Here is a 22,255-nt window from a genome sequence, read left to right as displayed (position 1 = left end):
ATATTCTTGTTGAGAGGTACCAAAGTATAGTGGCTTAAACGAGAAAGAAGGAGCTCCTTGACACAGCATGGCTGGTGTAGCAGTGCTGGATCGCTTATGTTTAGACTGCTGGGTCAGGGAGATGTACACTTCTATCTGATACCTCTGCTACCCCTGGATATTGGCCTCATTAATATGTCTGAAGATGCATAAGTGTTCTCTTTAAGGGCACTTCTTGGAGGTGGTACTCTTAAGATTTTTTCTGTTGTTTTAACTGCAACAGTTTATTTTTCCTTACACAATAGCATGTTGCTGGGGCCTAATGTTCTCACATAACAAAAGAAAACCAAAATTTGTTGTCATTGCTTAAATAATTGAGAATTGTGTATAACAAAACCTTACATAAGTTAAAAGGATGAATAAATTTACATGCAAACTGCTTCCAACTCAAGGCAAGTTACAGCCCATGGTATTCTGGCAGGAAAACACCAGGTAGAAAGGAAACTGGGTCCTAAGGCTTGGACTTCTCCAACCCTGATATACTGGCAAGACAGAAATGACAACTGGTTCAGGAGCCCATGCCAGCCTCTAGAGAAATCCTGGAACACTCAGCCCTGACACATTAATACCTACACAGATCGGAGACTGCTGGCCATGCACACTCACAAGCCACAGACTTCTCTTCTACAAGCATGTTCTCACCTCAGCCACAGAAGTGACTGAGCCACATATATTAGTACTAAGGGTTTAAATCAAAGATATTCCTAGTTTCTACTCACATCCCATCAAGCATACCTAGCTACCAGGAGGGCCTGAAAATATAGTTTTTGTGGCCATTCATCCCTTAAAATTCAAGGATTCTATCAATAAAAAGAAGTGGACAGTGGGTATTAGGGGACAGTTCTTATTCTGAGTCACATGCTAACAAAAACATTGTTTCAAAGTGGAGTTTTCACCACGGTCTTTTCCAAGTGATGAAAGATCATAGGACTTTGGGGTATGCTTAAATTAATTATGCAGTTCTTTTCAAGTAAGGTTATGTGTATATGTATGTAGTATGCATATGATATATTTAAATATTCAAAATATGTGAAGTATCATGAATATTAAATGATTCTATGGCAGACTGTGGTCATCTGCAAGAGCCAGTAAAACATTTTATAGTAAAAGTCCATTGGCTTTTACTTCTTTGGCAGGAAGGCTTACAAAACCCCCAGGATTTGTCGTGCTTGCATCCTAACTCAAAAAGATCTCAGACTCAGAGATCTATGTTGTAAGAAGTGTGTTCTTAGAGAAATGCCTTTATAAAAATACAATTAAAGTTTTGAATGAGAGATGTACTCAATATATGAATCATAAATAACACTGACCCAGAACTTCAAAGTTTCTCAGAATTCTTGGTCTCTTCTGATGTAGTTTAGACATTTACTTTAGAAAAATCAGTAAGTTTTTATTAAGAAGACACTTAGATTCTAATTGCATTCAGATCCTTGCTCATGTGTTTCCTGTGGCCACAGGTACTTGGAGGAGATGAGCACAGGCTGCACCTCAAGTATTTAATACATACACATATGTTCTTAGCCTACTTAGGCCCTGGCCGTCCTACCCCAAACCTAATGCAGTCTCTGATGAGCTCAGCTCAGAGGCAGTTTCAGTCCAGTTTTATCACACCAGCAATGTGGAAGTAGAAAGAAGCAATCCAAAGAGAGTGAGAACCTTAAAGAGATGAACCCCGAAGAGATGAGAGAGCCAACAGAAGTTAAAGCTTTAACTTTTTCTCTCAGCACACTGAAAACTTCTCCCACTTACAAAAGTTTAACTGAGTTGGGTAACTTGTTTCAGTCACTTTGTGTCTTTTCCTCCTTGGGGATGGGCTTGGGTAGGGGTAAGGAGAAGATGGGATGGAACTTTCCTCTCCTTTTCCTTCTAGAGATCAGCACCAGGCACTTCGGAGAAAGCATAACAAGTACAAGACATGACCTTTATCCCAGTTCCCAAAGGACTAGCAGTCTTTTGGGGAAGGTAATGTATTCCAAACATTTAATGAAAATCAAGTACTAAACTGTGTGATATTGATTATTCTGAAGGAATACAGATAAGGGATAAATTCATGTAGATTTGTTTCTTGGGGAAGACTTTTTAGATTGTGTCATAAGTGCCAGGCCAAGGGATGAAAAGGAGCCAATTAAGAAGGCAGAAAAGAGGATGTGAACAAAGATTCAGAATGAGCTTAGAGGTCAGTAGACCTGTGTGCTTGAAGCAGAAACTTCATGTTGGAGACTAGGAAATAAAGTGAAATAAGAAAGTGGAAGATGTCAAAAATCAGGCAGGGGTTAGACCATAGGAGAGGCCATTTTTAATGGAATGAGGTAAGAATACATTAATAAATGACTGAATGATGATATGTATGTGTGTGTGTATATATATGTGTCTATATATATACATATATACACATATATAAATATAAACATCTATATATACATATACATACATATATACACATATATACACACACATGTACATATGATCATATATATACACACACACATGTATACACACACACACACACACACACACACACACACACACACACCATAGTGCTATAATTTGTCTAGGCTGGGTGAAGAAGTTCCTATGAAGGGTCTCAGCAGCATAGGTTTCCAGGGAACAGGAGGAAGCCAAGATTAGGTATATTAGGGACTGGGAACCTGGTTTCACTAGGATGAGCCAGCAGTCCAATCCTTAGTGACCAAGTGGATGTGGTGATTTGGGGATTGGTTCAGGGAAGGTGTTGGTACCTGAGGAGATTTAATTTAGCAGGAGGTTTGGGCCACTAGAATTGTAGATAACAGGTGAGATTTAGAGTTACGAGTGGTGGTATCATGGAAGGAGGCAATCTAATCACAACTGGATCCCAGCCCACAGCTGGAGGCCTGGAATGGAATCTAGGGAAGGGTTTTATCAGGGCCCTAGTCAAGTAGATATAGGTTCAGGGCAAGGCATAAGGCATTGTAGGAAACAGAAAATCCAGTCAGGGCAGACCCCAGCTCTGAGGATTGAGCCAACATGTTTGGAGGTAGGAAAACAGAGAGAAATGAAGAAACAATGTAGAGTAAAGTCAGTGCAACTGAATGCATTCGTGATCAAATAGAGAATTCCAGTCTCACCATCTTCTGGGCTGCAGTTTTTCTCTATGGCCTGCTCTGATGAGGATGGGTTGAAGGTCACAGTAGTGCTGAGTCTTTTAAATGGAGACGTCAGGGGCCCAAGCTCAGAGGGAGCCTGGAATGAATGGCTGAGGTGGAGGACCAGAGGAGATAGCATTGCTTGGAAGGAGTTGAGACTATGGCAGAGGAGACCTAGGCCATCTTATTCCAGGCTGAGGAGAAGAGGACCTGAGTAAGGAGGGGTGGTGGAGGCAGGGTCTGCAGTAAGACAGTTCAGAGAGACAGCAGCCCTTGAGCATGTGAATGAATGGAAATGTTTCTTGTAAAGATGCCTGCCTTTTCTGGTCCATGATGGTGTAACTAATACACAAGGTGTGACTGGATCCTTCCATGCGGCCCTCATGGGGTCTTTGCTACCTAGCTGATGTTTGAAGTGTTCGTGTGTGCCTCTGTCTTTGACTCACCTGGCTAGTTCAGAGTCTTTGCTGAAGAAAATGTGCTTCTGCCTGTCCGATTGCTTCACAGCACGCTTCTCTATCTGCAACTGTTGTTTCCCAGCCATCCGTATGGTGCCACAGGATGGGACACAGGCAGGGACTTTACTATTTACAAAGGGGTAGGGCTTGGGAACGCGAATGGGGCTTTTCCTGCTTATAAAGGCAAGGAATGAAAATGCAGAATTCTTACCTGGTAGGGAAACTTTCTTTTCCAAATATGCAGGTATGTGATATTTCTGATTTCCTTAGGCTTGGATCTGTGCCTGGGGGTGAGATGGATTTCAAAGTCATTATTTAAAGTAGGGAGATAAAGCTTTAGACAACCACCATAAGAGATCCTGGTTGTATTTTTGAAATGTTGAGTGAAATAACATTTTAGTGATCAGTGAAAGGCTAACCTTTGTACTTCTGAGAAGTGTTCTTAGAAAGGCCTAGATTAATAATTGGTTTCAATTTGTCCACAGATACACTGCCTCTAGGACTGGAACAGATAGCCACTGAGTACCAGCTTCAAATCACCCTGCACATTTTCTTGTTGGAAAGATAACCACTGGAGAACCATCTCGTTACCTTCAGCAAAAATGAAAACAAATCAAGACATTAAGAATGCCACAGTGGACAACAGTTACGCAAGGTTCAGCAGAGGAAGTTTTCAAGATGGTGTGCCTCGCTAGCCAGAAATCAGAAAAGATCGAAGCTAGCCTTTTCATCTCAGCTGCTCCTTAAATCAGTCCAACCCCTCCAAATTAATGTGAATTGAAATATGCATTGCTTTTCAACTTAATTGAGTACTTACTATGTGTGAACCACTGCACAAAATAGGGGAAGAAAATGAGGGAGACAAAGCCTGCCTTCAGTAAATTTACAGTTAGTTTCAGGGTACATTGTTTTTCTTCTGCTGTTAATTAGGTGTGTCCCCAAGAAAATAAATAAATAAATGGAAAAGTATATTCTGTGTTTTAAGTCTCTTTAATAAAAAACAAAACAAAACCCAAAAAACTCCTAACATGGCAACTCGGTACATTTTAATCCTTTTTGTTGTTGTTGCTGGACTTCTGATAGGATCCATTTTATTGATTCCATAAATATTTAGTCGACTTTAGAGATATTAATACATTGTAGTTTGAGTTAATATGCATTAAATTCTGTTTTTTTCCCCTTAGGTATAGATTGTCTGTTGTAAAAATATATTGTTTGTGGATTTCTTGGGGAGCGGGAAGGTGAATTATACCTGTTGTCTCTACAGTCCACTACCTTCCCTGCCCTAAGGCAGTGGTCCCCAACCTTCTTGGCACCAGGGACCAGTTTCCTGGAAGACAATGTTTCCGTGGACAGTGTGGGGATGGTTTCGGGATGAAACTGTTCCACCTCAGATCATCAGACATTAGTTAGGCTCTCATAAGGACTGTGCAGTCTAGATCCCTCACATGCGCAGTTCACAGTAGGGTTTGCGCTGCTATGAGAATCTAAGGCTGCCGCTGATCTGACAGGAGGCAGAGCTCAGGTGGCAATGCTTACTGGCCCACTGCTCACCTCTTGCTGTGCGGCCTGGTTCCTAATAGGCCATGGACCCCCACAGACTGGTACCAGTCTGCAGCTTGTGGACCCCTGCCCTAGGGGCCTGCCATTCTGAGTGAGTTACTAGCATGAAGAAGAGGAAGGTTTGGATCAAATGTGGGTGGTGGTACTCAGAGACCCAAGATAGGATAGGGATGGAACAAAACCCATCTGGGCAATGGCTGTATGAAAATTTGGCTAAGTAATTATTTCAGTATTCATTGTCCTTTGTGTTCCATAAGTTAAATGATTGTCTAATTTTTCCAAAAATTTATTTCTGACTTGAGAATAAGTGTGTCATGATTTTCCCAGTGTAAAGACACTGATATAACTGTAGACACCAGACATTTTATGTAGTGTCTGTGACACATTTTAGTATGTATGAGCCAACAGTAGACATGTCTTTGTCTTCAGGAGTGTCCATCTGAATTGAAAATGTGTCAGTTTTTTTTTTAAACATCATTAACAGACTTCTTAATTAAGCTGCCAATACATACTGCCAATAGCACTGTGTGCTGTCTGAGAAATGCATTGTGGAAGTGCTATTTCCATCTGATTAAATCAACAATGTTGCTCTGTATAAACTGGATTTAAAGTGTTCTTTGAGTGAGGCATTATATTGCTCCATAAATAATGTGATGAGAATTCTCATATGATCCCTTTTAATTTAATTTCTAAAACAATATTATTTGTTCCTCGGTAAGGAATAGCTCTAATTGGACGGGTAACTTTAGTGATATGATTTATCCATAACAGGCTGAAGAGCCCCACTCCCAAACTCCTGGCCGTGATACTGGGTATTGGTTATGCCACTTTTAGTTTGCGTGAAGTATCTTCCAGGAAGTCTTAGTTATTCACTTGTGTTATACTAAACTGTAGATATTTATTTCCTGTTCTGGAAGATTTCTTGGAGGGTACATCTCTGTATTCCTGGTGCCTAGTATAGTCTTGCTAATGGAATAGCACCTTTATTGGTGCTACTTAGGGGTTGGTAGCTTACAATCAATCTACTTAGAATTGATCCAAATAAACTGGATATTTTTATACAGTCTAGTCCCCTGGGCCTCTTACTTGGTATCTTGGATTTGCCAGTTCAGCCCTGTTACTTGTACCAACATCCACTCTGCTGCCCTGGGCCCTGCCCCACTCTCTGTGCATGGACAGGGCTTTCGGAGGGGCTGCTCCACTTGTCATGTGCTGCCCCATCTGTCAGTAGATTAGCAACTCTCTATTCACAGGGTACTCATGGTGTGTCAGGCACTGAGCTGCTTTACACATATTCTCTTAATTATCTCCTTTAAACCTCACAATAACCATTTGAAGTAGGCACTATGCGCTGTAGAGGTATGTTATCTTGCTTAAGTTGTGGGACACCAAATCCAGGCCTCTTAGACTCCAAAGCCTGAACTATTCACCCCTACACTGTGCCATATCCTAGGAGAAAGTCCCAGTGCCTGGTGTGTGTGTGTGTGTGTGTGTGTGTGTGTGTGTGTGTAGGGTAGATCGAATCTGGACATAGTCCAGATTTACTGCATTTAATATTCCTGAACAGCAAACTGTCTTAACAGCTAAAACCCAGCAAATCACAGTTGTTTTGAGAATGGAGGAAGGGCAGAGCAATTGGGAGAAAGCAAAGTTGGAAACAAACCAATTTGAGTCAAACCACTGTCCTTTACTTCATACAGCTTTTTTTTTTTCAACTTACTTTTTTTAACATGGTCTGACAGCATGTGATAAATCAAAGCCTGACGTAATTGACCCAGAATTGATCCCCAAATGTCTTTTGGGGGAACATGCTTTAACTCTGGTTGTTGATTCTGAGGAATAATTGCCACCCTAGAAAGGTAATTACATATGCCATTGTTTATACACATAATAGGCTCAGAATGCATATTCTGCACAGAGCGGGAGAGAATCCTGCTTGCACATTTGGGGTGTGGGCTATGTATTATGTTAGGATGCCACAAATAGCATTTGAACTGCTCCCTGTCACTGCTGCTTTTCCCAGTGTGTGTGTGTGTATAAGGGAGAGGTTAGGAGTGAGGTAGGTTGTGGGCCATGGAAGGCTATTTGTTGAGCTGAATGGTAGTGATTTGCTTTTCCTTAATTTTTTTTTCGTTTACCAAAACATTTTTTGGATCTAATTCATTTAGCTTGGTCTGGTAAAAAGACTGTTTTCTCTGTGCTTGACATACACTTATTAATGAGTTATCATATTTCTTTCTAATCAAGGGCTGTTTACTTTGTGGAAATATATAGTGAGAATCCTTCTCCACAACACCCTCCTAAATACCCTGGTTTTGAACACCACTTTAAGTATTAAGGTGGTAGCTAGTGCCTTTCCTCTGCTGTGCTTTTTGGTCAACATAAATGGAATTAAGCCACAAATGACCAATTAAAGCACTTCATGCCTTTTTCCTTTAGCTATAAGACAGTAGTTATCTTAAGTAAATATCACAAACAGGCTATTCTGGGGTAGTCTAACACAAGGAACCTACTTTTTTAAAAAAATCAAAGCCTTAAAAAAACCCCAAAATGTCATGACTTTTTGTAGTGCTGCACAATGAAAGAAATATGTATGTACTCCAACATGGAACTGAGCATTGTCTGAGGCCGAAGCAATCCATCGTGGGCTATTCTCTGCCACAGTGTCCAGCAAATTGCATGACCTGCTTGTTAGGCTTGACAACAGTGTTTTACCTAACAAAGGCGTCTGCAGCGCCGAGCAGCAGTGGAATGTCAGAATGAGCACATTTCACACACAGATGTGCAGCCATAATAGCCCATAAGAAGATGCATGTGGCAGGGGGCTGTGGGTGGGGGTGGGGTGAGGAGGGGTGCTTGCAGTGGTGTGGTGTGTGAGTGTGTAGGTTGGGGGCCGAAAGGAGGGGGAGGCTAACAGTTAGCGGTAGGGACGTGGCCCCACTGACCACATTTAATCAGCCCTCTGTAAACAATTCCACATTTTCATTGTTCTCTAAAAACTAATAAAGAGAAACAAGCACTTTTCATTCATCTTGAAGTAATTTTCTGTCAGGTTGGAGCCTCTCGTGGCCTCCAGCTTGTGCAGTGCTAGCTGTGTGATACAACAACTATTGCAATTTATTTTACAAACTCTGGTCATTCACATGTCAGTTAGTGTTCACCAAGCCGGCATCTGAAATTGTGCAGTTAACGAGTTTTACAACATTTCTATCAAGAGAAACTGTTTAGCATAACTGACTCTTAAGGAGTTATTATACCTCTAAAAATCCATTTTAAGGGGCATTATTTAAATAAAATAGAAAAACGGTTCACTGCCTTTTAAAGGGGCTACAAAAAAAGTCCATCAGCTCCAGCGCAGTAATCCTCAGCTTAAAGCACTCTTGAGAGTACTTCTGGGAATTGTCAGCATAATGAAATGTTTTGTGAAATGTCCAGATAGATTCCTCTACTCAACAATTTTACTGCACCATATTTATTTTCCTTCCAGTTTTTAAAGAAGTGAATTACTTTTGGAGAGGATGACTCTACGTTGTGTAGATGAACTGAGCACATTATTATAGAGGTTGTAGCAGGAGCGATGGTTCTGTTTGTGGTGTCATCTATATGCATCTGCAGAGTGGAGGAAAGAAGAGAAAGGCGGCTTTTTCCTCTGTTAGTGCTTTGGCTCCAAAAGGGTTCAATCACAGTGAGGCTCCTAGAGTTCTGCGTTTTCCTTGTGCCACATTTTTCTCAAACTTTTCAAAAACTTTGGTACATGATGGCACCTGTAAATACTTTCTTTAAACTTTACAAAATGAACTGTTTTCTTACCCTGAATAAATAAATGCAGGAAAACCCGTACACGTGTACATTGATACATGCATAATGATGCCTATCATTTGAAACTGGCCCATTTCAATAGGAGATGCCATTGCACATTTTACTTAAAGAAGAATAGATTCCTCACATTAACTGAGATGGCCAATGACCCCAAACCAATTAATGACTAGAGTCCGTAATGGTGGTGCTATATAGCATAACAGCAAGTTCATTTAGCATATTCTATTACCTAACAGGAGTAGAAACCACCACTTACTTAATGGTTCTTTCTATGATGAGGACCAGGAGAAAATATATGTTCTGCTGTAACAAGAGATATTCCTTTTCCTTAGGTGGTATGTCTAAAACACTGCACATTTTCATTTTGCCACAAACAGTCCTCTAATTTCTCAGATGGATGTTTGTGCACACGACTTTAATTTTTTGAGGGAGATGGGCAGGTGTTCTTGTGCCTGTTAGCTGTATCTGCCCATAAGAAGCATAGTAACATCTATGAACCAAATACAATTTGACATAATTCATACCTTTATTACCTCCTACAGAATGATATTATTTCATGCTGGCACATTAATGTTTCCAGCACGATACTGTCATTCCTGGAAATTTTACCTTCTGAAGTTCGGATGTTGAGGAATGAGTTTTAAAATTCTCTAAGTGCCTTAGATTTGGGGCAAATGCAACATATCCCAAGTTCAGATTTTTTACTCTTTTTAAAAATATTTGCTGGCATTGCAAATAATGTTCAGGTAACGGGTAAAGATCATGTCTGTAAACTCTCACCTCTTCTTGAGCAAAGAGCTTGTTCCTATTCTATTTCCAATTTTGTAAATAAAATATAGTCAACCTATGTCATATATTTGCTGCTATTTGTTCCTCTAATGATGTGAAATCAAGAGGTGTTGATCAAAAATGTTTCAATGATTGCAACTTGAATCTCTTTGGTATTGTACTTAAATTTTTCCTAATACTCCAGCACTCAGAATTAGGGCAGGTGGAATGTATTCATTTCCTATGGCTTCCATAGCAAATTACCACAAATTTAGTGGCTTAAAACAACACAAATTTATTTTCCTACAGTTCTGTAGGTCAGAGTTCTCACTGGGCTAAATCACTTGTCAACAGAGCTGCATTCCTTCTGGAGGCTCCAGGGCAGAAGCCGTTTCCTTGTCTTTCCTAGCTTCTAGAGGCCACCTGCCTTCCTTGGCTTGTGGCCCCTTCCTCCATCTTCAAAACTAACAATGGCAGGTCAAATTCTTCTCACATGGCATGTGTCTGACCCTCTTCTATCATCACATCTGTTACTCTCTGAGTCCAACTGGAAAATGTTTTTTGCTTTTAAGGACTCATGTAGTTAGACTGAGATCACCTGAAAAAAATCCAGGATAATCACCCCATCTCAAGGTCCATGCCCTAAATTACATCTGCAAAGTCCCTTTTGCTGTGCCAGATATCATATTCACTGGAGAATAGAACATGAACATTCTGGGGGGACCATTAGTCTGTTTACCACTCAGAGTCTCTGAAAATTCTCTTCTATACCAATATTTGGAGGATTAATAGCAGTCACCAAGCCAATTGTCTTCAAACTATAAAAATTATGCACAAAATTGCTTAAAAAATTTAGAGTATGCACCTCCAAATATGTACATTTTCTTCTAAGTTATACTACCATTAAGCTCTATATTTTTACTGCTAGTAAAGCTTACTTTCTTTTTAGTGTATAAATGAATAAAAGATCTAATCTAATGGTTTTTACCACTCAGTTTAGCCCAGTAAGAACTCTGACCCACAGACCTGTAGGAAAATAAATTTGTGTTGTTTTAAGCCACTAAATTTGTGGTAATTTGCTATGGAAGTCATAGGAAATGAATACATTCCATCTGCCCTAATTCTGAGTGCTGGAGTATTAGGAAAAATTTAAGTACAATACCAAAGAGATTCAAGTTGCAATCATTGAAACATTTTTGATCAACACCTCCTGATTTTACCCCAATGCATCATCTTGGGCACCCCTCTGTGCTCCTCGTTTTTGATTAAATGTGTAAATGTGGCTCCTGATTCTTCTTCGAGACCCATAAGGCTTCCAGGTGAGGAAGGGACTATGGAACTTTCTGACAGTCCCTGACAGTTTTTGGAAGTGAGGAGGAAACTTACTTATTTTCTTTGCATGCACTATTATTGCCATTTGTAGTTACAGAATGTAAAAGACAGAGTGTAACACACCCAGAACTTTCCTGAAAGTCGAGAGCTGCAAGTTATGGAGTTACAAGACAAATGCCATTTTATGAAAGACTAGAAAGAGATTGTTTATCAGAGAGCCCTAAAACATGAGTTAGTTTCTTGTCTAGAAAAAGGCCATGTCTCATCAGAATGACTACTCATGTCAGTGCACTTGGAAATTCCAAGAAACAAATTGCTCAATGACCATTTTAAACACTAGTAGCAAGGTCCTTGTGAAACTGGGCTGAGAGCAAAAGTGATTTTGCTAAGTTCACTTTAAATCATATTTTTCAATTGTTAAAAACATCTGTATTTTACCAGCCATTCTTTATTGCCGTGGCATGTAGGCTTATTACAGCATAGGAAAACCAGAAATTGTAACACAAGCCTACTGTAAAGTCCCCTTGTGTTAAAATTTGAGATGTTTTCAGAGCAGTCACCCTCAAAAATGGGTACTTGCTAGGCCATGCTGACACACCTCTGAAATAAAAAAGCTTCTGCTGGGCAAATGAAAAGAGGTTGCCACAAAAATGTATATCAATTATGAAACAAGTCAATCAGTGTTTGCCAACTGCCATAAGTGTCCTGGAGGCAGTCTGGGCAGTATATTTTTATTTGATTTGCCCCGGGGCACTTCCATTTTCCTCCTGAAAGGTGGAAAGGTAGTCTAAATTCTTTGTTGAGAGTTTCCATCAATGATCTCAAAATGCAACTGATAACATGTCAATGATTGCTGTACAAAGAAGTTAAACATTACAGCTAAATTTCCCCACTGAAACCCAATCCAGGGATTAGCAACAATAGGGAATCTGTTTTATTTGCATTTAATTTGTACCTTCACACTATTATCTCCCACGTTTTAGTTTCAGGAAATGTGGTCCCAGGCTATTATAACCACATTTCATGCTGCTGTTGCACTGTTATTTGATCTCTATGGTTGGAAATGACTTACTGAAAAAATAAAGCCAGCATACTTTATTTTAATTATACCAGTGCAGTGTCCAAATAAAAAATGTACTTTATATTTAATGTGGAGCACAGATTAACAGTTTTATGGGACATAAAATCTATCTATATCATTTTCTATTTACACATCAGTTATATATCTTTCTCTCAGCAAAACAAATGCCTATGGTGTGAAAACGAGGAAGGAGAGCATCGAAGTTACAATCACATGGGCAGTAAATAACATCTTAATTGGTCTAGAATGCCGGAGTTTGATTTTTTTTTTCTGCCTGGCTTTTATTTATTGATCTCTATAGCTTATTTATCTTTCTAGTGATTTGTACAAGTCTATCTCCTTTCCTCAATAAGCCAATCTATGGTGGTTTTATATTGCAAATCCCATCTGGGGAAATGGTCTAGTGAGAGAAGTGCAGTTGCTCCTGGAAAAAACCATTATTTAAAAGCTTTTGTAGAAGTAAGGGTAACTTCTCAGTTTTTATACTTTGTCTTCTGGAGAAAAGAAGGAAAGAAGAAATGCCGCTATTATGAAGTTGCCACCCAACCTATATTTGAACAATTCTTTACTCCACTTGTTTGGCAGCAATAAGAAAACAAACAAGGATTTAGTGTACACTGGGAAATGTCTCTTAAATGTTCCTGTACATGATTTAGTTCCTAGAGAGAGAAGCAGACAGGAATGGATTGTGTATATCTAATACATCATATGTAAACCCTGGCTTTTCTTCTTCTATATGCATTTCTACAGCTCCATTCCTAATACCTTTTTAAAATAGCACTTTAGGATAAACTACTCTTCAAATGACACATTATGCTCCATAGTGCAGTTGAGAACCAGCAAATGTAACCATTCTCAGGAAAGCTGCTTGGCAGAAAATACCACACTTTTTCTAGTATGTAGATATCCATAACTGAGGTCAATCCTGGGAAATTAGTGACTTTTTTCCCCTTTGAATGAATGATCCCCTTGTTATTTGTCAAATTGGCAGTTCCAGTATTTGTCATGATTCTATTTGATCTCACAGAATATTAGAAGAGTGCTCCAAAACATTTCCTCTGGTGATAGCTGAGGGAAAAACAAGTTTACAGATGGCGTCGCTATACCTATGTAAGTGATGCTTTGCAAAGTGATTCTATAAACATGTTCCAAAGAAGAGACTCTGATATTCCATCATCACCCTAATGTAACCTTAACCATCTTGAAATGAGCTCACGAAAATTTTGGGCAGGGCTTTTAGAGAATGCATTTATATTTGACATAATTAGTGGTACGCAGATCTCACTACATCCAGGGGGAATCTCAAGACAACTGCTTTGTTGACTATTAGTGCCTAATTTCTGAATGTCAAACCCTGCACATCTTAATTTCTAGAGAATAAGCTCAATTGAACTTGTTCCCCAGTTATGCAAAAACTGCTCAGATAAAACCAAGTGGACACCAATGTAATGAATGTGGTTATTAAATTGTTTCAATTGAAAGAACCCTATTCTTACACCATCATAATGGGAACAATTTATCCCCACTGATCGGCCTGTCTCTCTCTTTCTCTCTCTCTCTCTCTTTTTCTGAGCTCTCTTTGATCTTGAAGCATATTGCGGTGGTGTGTCCTATTGAAAAGCGAAACTGGGGCAATTTTAATGCTTTTGTACCTTACCAGTGCTCTATTTTTTCACTGTTTAAAAATAGCTGTTAATTATAAGTGCAGTTTAAATGTCTCAAGTGACCCAGAAATGCAGGTTGGAATGAGACAGATTGTGTGTCTCATATAAAACAGATGTACTTTCACAGAGCATTCTGAATTCAGCCTTCACTCTGTATCCTCCTCTTGGGTTATTTCAATCAGGTATTGAGCTGGTCTAGCACTGTGCTATAAAATCCCACACATTTGAACAGGGGGAAAAAAGCAGAGTTTTTTCCCCAACACAAAGAAAAGCCTCTTTTGTATACCAGTCACTACTACGTGGTGAATATGGTGCCGTTGATGTTAGATAATGGGACAAAGATTACTTTCCTGGCCAGGAAGACCATATGATTTTCTAGAGCTCCATCCTGCCGGTCTCTTGGGTCAGGGGGCTCCGTGTTAAAAGAGCACTGTAATAGTGATAAACACATCCCCTGGGGTCCTTCTTCAGCTTGATTCAATAGTGCCCAAGGACAAATTTACCTCCTGCTAGATCTCAAAGATCTTTGACTCTTGATTGGTTTCAGAAACTTGCGGTTTTGGCTCCTTGATCACACTAGGCCCTGGAGATGGTGACATTGCTGGTTATGTGTCAGGAACCAGACTTTAGTAAGCTATGTGCTAACTCAGTAAAATCACTCTACCAATCTATTCTGCTATTGTCGGAACAAAACTAGTACTTACTCAATTATATGTGTTTGTATACAGTAGGTTTGAAGGTATACCTATTTAATGCAGTTCCAAGAACTTTGATTTCAAAGTTGAGTTTAGAATAGAGTGCATTCCAGTGATTTGATGATCTTATCCAAGCCCCTTAAGATCTTTGGTACACACCCCAAAGCCTCCTGAATCCGAAAAGTTGAACAGTCAGAGAATTCGAGACTTATCCCCCTTCCTCCACTTGGATTCAGATCTTGTGGTTTGATCTCCTTGTTAGCAAAATGGAAGCGTCTTAGAAGCGGGAGGATAGTATATGTGCACTGGCTTCCTATCTGCTTCTAACTAGTAATGCCCAACAGGAGTTCTTCATTGCACACCAATGACATTGAACACAGAAAGGTGTGGGCTTAGGAAAACAATTTTCAAGTTCTTCCTAGAAAACCTTGACATTTTAGTCAAGTTCTAAGTGCAGACGCTGATTTGAATACTTTTTAAAGCTCTTTTTTTCCCATTTAAATCAATATTTTAATGTAATTAATTGATTTTATTTAACCATTTGAATTTGTCCAATAAGATTTATTCCATTTAGTGCTCATAATCTTGTAAGTAACAGTCCAAGGCAGTTGGATTATGGTCTCATTCCAAGTTGATGGTTTATTTTTAGGAAGAGGAACAAGTATGGCATCAGAAAATTTTAATGGAATATATATCATAGAGAGTTGAAAACAAATTTAAAAACAATTCTTTAAATTAATACCTTGTAAGCATATTCTATTCATGGAGATACATTTCTATTTTATCAGAGGAGTGATGATAAACACACTAATTGACAAGGTATAAATAATACTAAGCAGAGTAACTATGAAAGTAGAACAAATTACTGTATAAGACATATGGGGTTGGAAATGTCTTAGAACCTTGTTGACTAATCAGACTATTGATAGAAGTGGAAAAGACTAATGTCACCCTGCAGACACAGATGGCCACTGGTTGTACATGTTGTGTGGGCACTGGGCCTGTGAAATCCAGGCCTGGATAAGAGTCTGGATAGACGTTAGGTGTGAGGATGGGCTAGACTCTGGGCAAAATGTGACTTTAAGCAGGTCAGCATACTAGAGCAGGAATGGCCTTGTTCTGAAAGCCAGGTGATAGAATTATCTGTGAAAGCAACAAAAGAATGAAGATCTGAGAAAGCAGTGAGCTGGAAGCCACGTAGACATTTAAGAAAGAGGGAACCTCAAATTCCAGATGTATAAATGAAGAAGTCATTCAAAACCAGGCAACTGCCAGTAACCAGGTGCTCTGGAAACCGAAAAGGAATGACCAAACAAGAAAAAGCATAGGTATGAGGCCTTGGAAATAAGAAAGGACTGTGATGGATGAGGCAGCTTTCCTGCTTTGGGTGCCAGAGGAAGGGAGGGACTTCAATCAGAAACCCAGGAGGAGGGAACAGGTGAGGGAATTGGATGCGGGCATTGCCGGGATGAGAACTGGCAGGCAGATGTTGAAGACTGCTGGGCCTCAGGAGTTTGCAGGAACTACTTCTTATCTCCATTCTCTGGGCCCCGGGCCCTGTCTCTATGATGCTCCTTGTCCTGCAACCCCCTCAGAAATTTCCCAGTCATAATCTACTTTGCGCTTTTTCTCAGACAGGCTATCTAACATAAAAGAGGAAGGCTCTATATCAAGATAAACACAAAGGCTATGGGTAGTTCCAGGCATTCTCAGTTCTCTTTTCTAATTTGTACTTTCTACAGTGATCCTTTGTTATTTTGGTAAGAATTTAAAAAATTGATAGGTTAACTTAAGTGACGTGGTGGAAAGAATTAGGACTTCTGGGTCAGACTGACCTGAATTCAAATCCCAAACTATCTTTTATCTCATAGGTCTATGACTTGGTCAAGTTACTTACACTTCAGAACGATAGCTGACTTGTCTGTGAAAATGGATATAAGACCAAAATGGTTATTTATCTCAATTCTTCCATATACTCTTTCACACAAAGAGGGGAAATTGCCCTCTGCTTCTTAAGGAGAAAGTGACAGAGGAAATTTTCCATCTTTCCCCCCCTCTTTTTTTTACTCATTGGAACAAGAAGTCATTTACTGATTGGGTAGTTTGCTTGTTTGGTCTCTCTTCCTTTCCCTCGCTATCTCTCCTGAAGAATGTGGACTTTTTTTTCTTCTTCTTCTTGCTGTAAACTAAGCTTATAGGAGTAGGTCTTATTATTGTGGGGAAAGTTTTCCTTTTTGGAGAGGTACATTAGGAAGCCCATTTGACAACAAATCCAAGTCACATTTTCTAGTTCTGTTTTTCAGGCTTAAAACTGACGTTTTAATTTAAATTGGTGTGATCCTTGGGACTTATTTTTCAACTGGGTCTGCACTCAGGGTAAACAGTAAACAATAGCAATAAAGAACACCACCCACCAGCCCTTCTCCTGTCCCCATGGGTATCAGACTGGGAAATCAAGTGAAGTGCCTAGCTCTGTGCCTGGAAAATAAGGGTAATTCAATAAATGGAAGTTAATAGTAACGGTCATTATAATGGTAGCTTTCTTACGATTATTACTAGCAATGATCCCAGGGGCATCATTATTGCTCTGGGCTGGCAAGCCTTTTCCTTTCCTTAGCTTTCATCTATTATGGACCAGCAGAACTCTTCTTAAGGATCCATCTGTCCTGCTGTATTCACTATTGCAGCTGTTTCCTTCCTGTAGTATCAAATATTATTTTTCATTAGTGGATGCAGAGCACTTTTTCTGTTTTTCCTAGGGCCCCATGACTGTTTTAGGGCTATTTAGGTACGCAGAAGAGCACAATATTTAGCAACTCTACTCTTAAACTTAGAAACAGGAAGGGAGTTTTATGATAATCCCCAAATTCCCAACCTCCCCACAGTTACCTTCTGCTCCAGCTAGGGGGACTGCTTCCAGCTTTGGTTAGAAGGAAATTAAGTATTTAGTTAACTTAGAATGAATTTCTCCCAGGGTGCCAGACCTGTTCTGTCCCAAAGCTCACCTCTGGACAAACGGATTCTCCCCGTCCTGCAGCCAACACTTCACCTCGTTTCACAGTCCCACAATGCTATGTCTATTTGCTCGTTCTCTGCCACGTCCTTCTCAGAACAGCAGTTTTGCCCTCTGTGGCCTGTGCTGCTCCTGCCCTCCTAGATCGCTCCACTGTACTTGTTTTGAGACTCCACCGGGCCTCCCTGTCAGCATGGCGGCCCCTTGCGACCTGAGTCTACTCCTTGCCTGACTCGTACCTCTCAACCATCATTGTCTGGCTGTCTTCCTCCTATCACTCACAGCCAACAACGGCTCCGGTTACCTGGCCCATTCTATTGCGGTGAGATTTTAAGAGCCATGCTTAAATTCCATACCTTTCTTCTGACCTCTCTTCCCCTATCTCTTCTTATTCCTTAGAGCCCTCCACCACACTGGCTTCCTCAAGCAACACTCCTGCCCCAACATTGCACTTGCTGTTCCCTCAGAAATGCAAGCAGGGGAAGTGCCAGACCCTTATAAAACCATCAGATTTCCTGAGACTCACTTATTATTACCAGAGTTGTGTGGGGGAAACTGCCTTCATGATTTGATTACATCCACCTGGTCCTGCCCTTGACATTTAGGGATTATGGGCGTTACAATTCAAGGTGAGATTTGGGTGGGGACACACAGCCAAACCATATCACCTTCTGAAGAGAGTAATGAAGGGGATAGAGAAGTAAAGAGGTAAAGAGAATTAGTATGGGGTGCAATTAGGAGCTAGTATGGAAGAATTTATGGAGAGAAAGGAGGGGAGAGGACAACTGCCTTTATCAATGACTTTGAGATATGTTAAGATTTTTAAGGAAATGAGCCTGGCTGCATGTTATGCAATGCAATCCCCCTATACTACTAACTCCAGAGACCTTCAGTAAAAACTAACATTATTTTTTAATGGTTCACATACTTAGATTTTTATTTTGGATGCAGCACTGTGCTGATGTTACCAGAGCAGCCCTGATGAAATAACTGAGAAAGTTCTCTTTCTTACTGTTTTTCTTTAGTCCTTTTATTTATAGGCATAGCTGCTTAAAGAAGCCAGATGGCCTGGGATGGTGCCAGAGTTTCTTGACTCCTGATCAGATACCAGAGGAGATAAGACCCCCAAACTGGCACAAACTGGAACAGATGACCCCTAGTAGCCTTTAGATCATTAACATATCATTATAATGTGAAAATTCCCTTACCTTAAAGAAAATTTCCGCCATTTTGTGTACCAGGGTTGTATGAAGACATACATTTATGAAGTGAGCCTGCATGTCTGGAGTCCCATCCTGCACATGCTAACATTCCTCTTCCTCATGGTACTCAATCCTTAAAAACCCCATACCCTCTATTGTTCAGGGAGAATGGCTATTTAGAGCAAGAGTCTCTCCTTTTCCATTCCAGGCCAGTAAATAAAACCTGATTGTCTTTTTTCTTCGTGACCGATGGAGTGGGGAATGAAGTCAGTTTGCTGGTGACACTGAGATTGAGTTTAATGCACACAGTACATTTCTGGCTTCATCAACATTCATAAGAAATAGCATATCTGTTACTGGTTTATATTGAAATGTGAAAAGTTCAATGTATTCCTGCTCTGAGAGTTCTTTTCTTTTCAGAGTAAAAGAATATGGAATTTCAGCTCCAGATCAATTTCAGAACAAACTAGGAATCCCGAGAGGATCCACAGACCCTCTGAAGGAAGCAGACTGCTCCTGTAGAACCTAGGATACACCCCAAATACTGGGAGTGCCCCAACTGCAGAATTGGGAAAGGGAGAGCCTTCTGTCCTGAACACACAGCCCTGTTGGAGAAACTGAAGGTCTGTTTGTGGGAGAAGTGTCTGACTTTACCTGAAGCTGAGTCAATTTAGAGAGCTGAGCAAACTACAGGGGTAGAGGAAGCAGCGGAAAGGCCTTGGGAGCTCACTCAGTCCCGTCCCCTAGCAGGCCATTTCTGCCTGGCACCACAGGGATCCATTGGGAGGGTGGCCAGAAGAGTGGGAGGTGGTGGGAAACACTACAGGAGAAAGGTAATCTTCAGCTGAATTTTGTAACAATTTGAACAGGGTGAGAAGCTTCCTGGCCAGAACTCAAGAGAGGGCACGGATCTGTTGTGCAGACTCCACTGGCAGAGGAAGAACCAAGTCCTTTTCTTTTGCAGCTGGGAGGCGAGTAGCCTGGGGCAAGTTCTTAAGCCCGCCTCACCCACCGCCTGGAAACAGACTCAGGGTCTGTTGTGGGGGGCATGGTGGGAGTGAGACCAGCCCTTCAGTTTGCATGGAAGTTGGGTGAGGCCTGTGACTGCCAGCTTTCCCCCACTTCTCTGACAACCTGCATGACTCAGCAGAGGCAGCCATTATCCTCTTAGGTACACACCTTCAGTGACCTGTGACTCTCACCCCCTGCCACCTCCACTGGAGATTCTGAGCTCAGACATACCTAAACCTGTCCCCACATGATGGCCCTTCTCTACCCACTCTGGTAGTTGAAGACAAAGGGCATATAATCTTGGGAGTTCTAGGGCCCTGCCCACTGCTGGTTCCTCTCCATACTACCACAGCTGATGCTCTCTGGAAAGCACTACCTCACAGCAGGAGGCCAACCAGAACAAAAATAAAACATTAAATCTAAGAACACTCATAGAGTCCTTTGCACACCCCTGCCACCTCCACTGGAACAGGTGCTGGTATCCATGGCTGAGAGGCCCACAGATGGTTCACACCACAGGGCTCTGTGCAGACAACCTTCAGTAGCAGTCTGGAGCTGGGTAGACTTGCTGGGTGGCTAGACCCAGAAGAAAGACAACAGTCACTGCAGTTTGGCTCACAGGAAACCACATCTATAGGAAAAGGGGGAGAGTACTACATCAAGGGAACACCCCATGGGACAAAAGAATCTGAACAACAGTCTTCAGTCCTAGACCTTCCCTCTGAGAGAGCCTACCCAAATGAGAAGGAATCAGAAAACCGACTCTGGTAATATGATAAAACAAGACTCCTTAACACTCCCAAAAAATCACACTAGTTCACCAGCAGTGGACCCAAACCAAGAAGAAATCCCTGATTTACCTGAAAAAGAATTCAGGAGGTTAGTTATGAAGCTAATCAGAGAGGCACCAGAGAAAGGCGAAGCCCAATGCAAGGAAATCCAAAAAATGATACCAGAAGTGAAGGAAGAAATGTTCAAGGAAATAGAAATTAAAGAAAAAACAATAAAACATTCAGGAAACATTGGACACACTTATAGAAATGCAAACTGCTCTGGAAAGTCTCAGCAATAGAATTGAACAAGCAGAAGAAAGAAATTCAGAGCTCAAAGACAAAGTCTTCAAATTAACCCAATCTAACAAAGACAAAGAAAAAAGAATAAGAAAATATGAACAAAGCCTCGAAGAAGTCTGGGGTTATGTTAAACAACCAAACTGAAGAATTATCAGTGTTTCTGAGGAATACGAGAATTCTAAATTTAAGAATAATCGAGGAAAACTTCCCCAGCCTCACTAGAGACCTACACATCCAAATACAAGAAGCACAAAGAATACCCGGGAAATTCATCCCAAAAAGATCATTGCCTAGGCACATTGTCATCAGGTTATTCAAAGTTAAGATGAAGGAAAGAATCTTAAAAGCTGTGAGACAAAAGCACCAGGTAACCTATAAAAGAAAACCTATCAGATTAACAGCAGTTTTCTCAACAGAAACCCTACAAGCTAGAAGGGATCAGGGCACTATCCTCAGACTCCTCAAACAAAACAATTATCAGCTAACAATTTTATATCCAGTGAAACTAAGCATCATATGTGAAGGAAAGATACAGTCTTTCTCAGACCAATGCTGAAAGAATTCACCACTACCAAGCCACCACTACAAGAACTGCTAAAAGGAGGTCTAAATCTTGAAACAAATCCTGGAAAAACATCAAAACAGAACCTTTTTAAAGCATAAATCACACAGGACCTTTAAAACAAAATACAAGTTAAAAAACAAAAACAAAAAACCAAAAACAAAAAACAAAACAAAGTACGCAGGCAACAAAGAGCACAGTGAATGCAATGGTACCTCACATCTCAATGCTAATAGCATTAAATGTAAATGGCCTAAACACTCCACTTAAAAGACACAGAACTGCAGAATGGATAAGAACTTACCAACCTACTATCTGCTGCCTTCAGGAGACCCACCTAACATAGTGACTCACATAAACTTAAAATAAAGGGGTGGTAAAAGGCATTTCATGCAAATGGACACCAAAAGCAAGCAGAGGTAGCTATTCTTATATCAGACAAAACAAACTTTAAAGCAACAGCAGTTAAAATAGACAAAGAGAGACATTATATAATGGTAAAAGACCTTGTCCAACAGGAAAATATCACTATCCTAAACATATATGCACCTAACACTGGAGCTCTCAGATTTATAAAACAATTACTAACAGACCTAGGAAATGAGATAGACAGCAACACAATAGTAGTGGGGAACTTCAATACTCCACTGACAGTACTAGACAGGTTATCAAGACAGAAGTCAGCAAAGAAACAATGGATTTAAACTATACCTTGGCACAAACGGACTTAACAGATATATACAGAACATTTCATTCAACAACTGCAGAATACACATTCTATTAAACGGCACATGGAATTTTCTCCAAGATAGACCATATAATAGGCCATAAAATGAGCCTCAATAAATTT

The 22,255-nt window shown here is 40.4% G+C and overlaps 1 long non-coding RNA gene across 2 annotated transcripts in view; it reads left to right on the top strand.

Moving 5' to 3' along the window:
- The window catches only part of LOC112626906, a 177,517-nt gene extending 172,926 nt beyond the window's left edge, over positions 1-4,591 (top strand). For both annotated transcript variants that reach the window (XR_003119983.1, XR_003119982.1), the window contains one exon: positions 4,108-4,591. This is a non-coding gene — a long non-coding RNA (uncharacterized LOC112626906). The remainder of the gene's footprint in view (positions 1-4,107) is intronic.
- The last annotated feature ends 17,664 nt before the right edge of the window (positions 4,592-22,255 follow it).

This window comes from Theropithecus gelada, chromosome 6 (assembly GCF_003255815.1).
Source record: "Theropithecus gelada isolate Dixy chromosome 6, Tgel_1.0, whole genome shotgun sequence".
Taxonomy (NCBI): domain Eukaryota; kingdom Metazoa; phylum Chordata; class Mammalia; order Primates; family Cercopithecidae; genus Theropithecus; species Theropithecus gelada.
The sequence above is the reverse complement of the archived record's forward strand: the minus strand, read 5'-3'. Positions and strand labels throughout refer to the sequence as shown.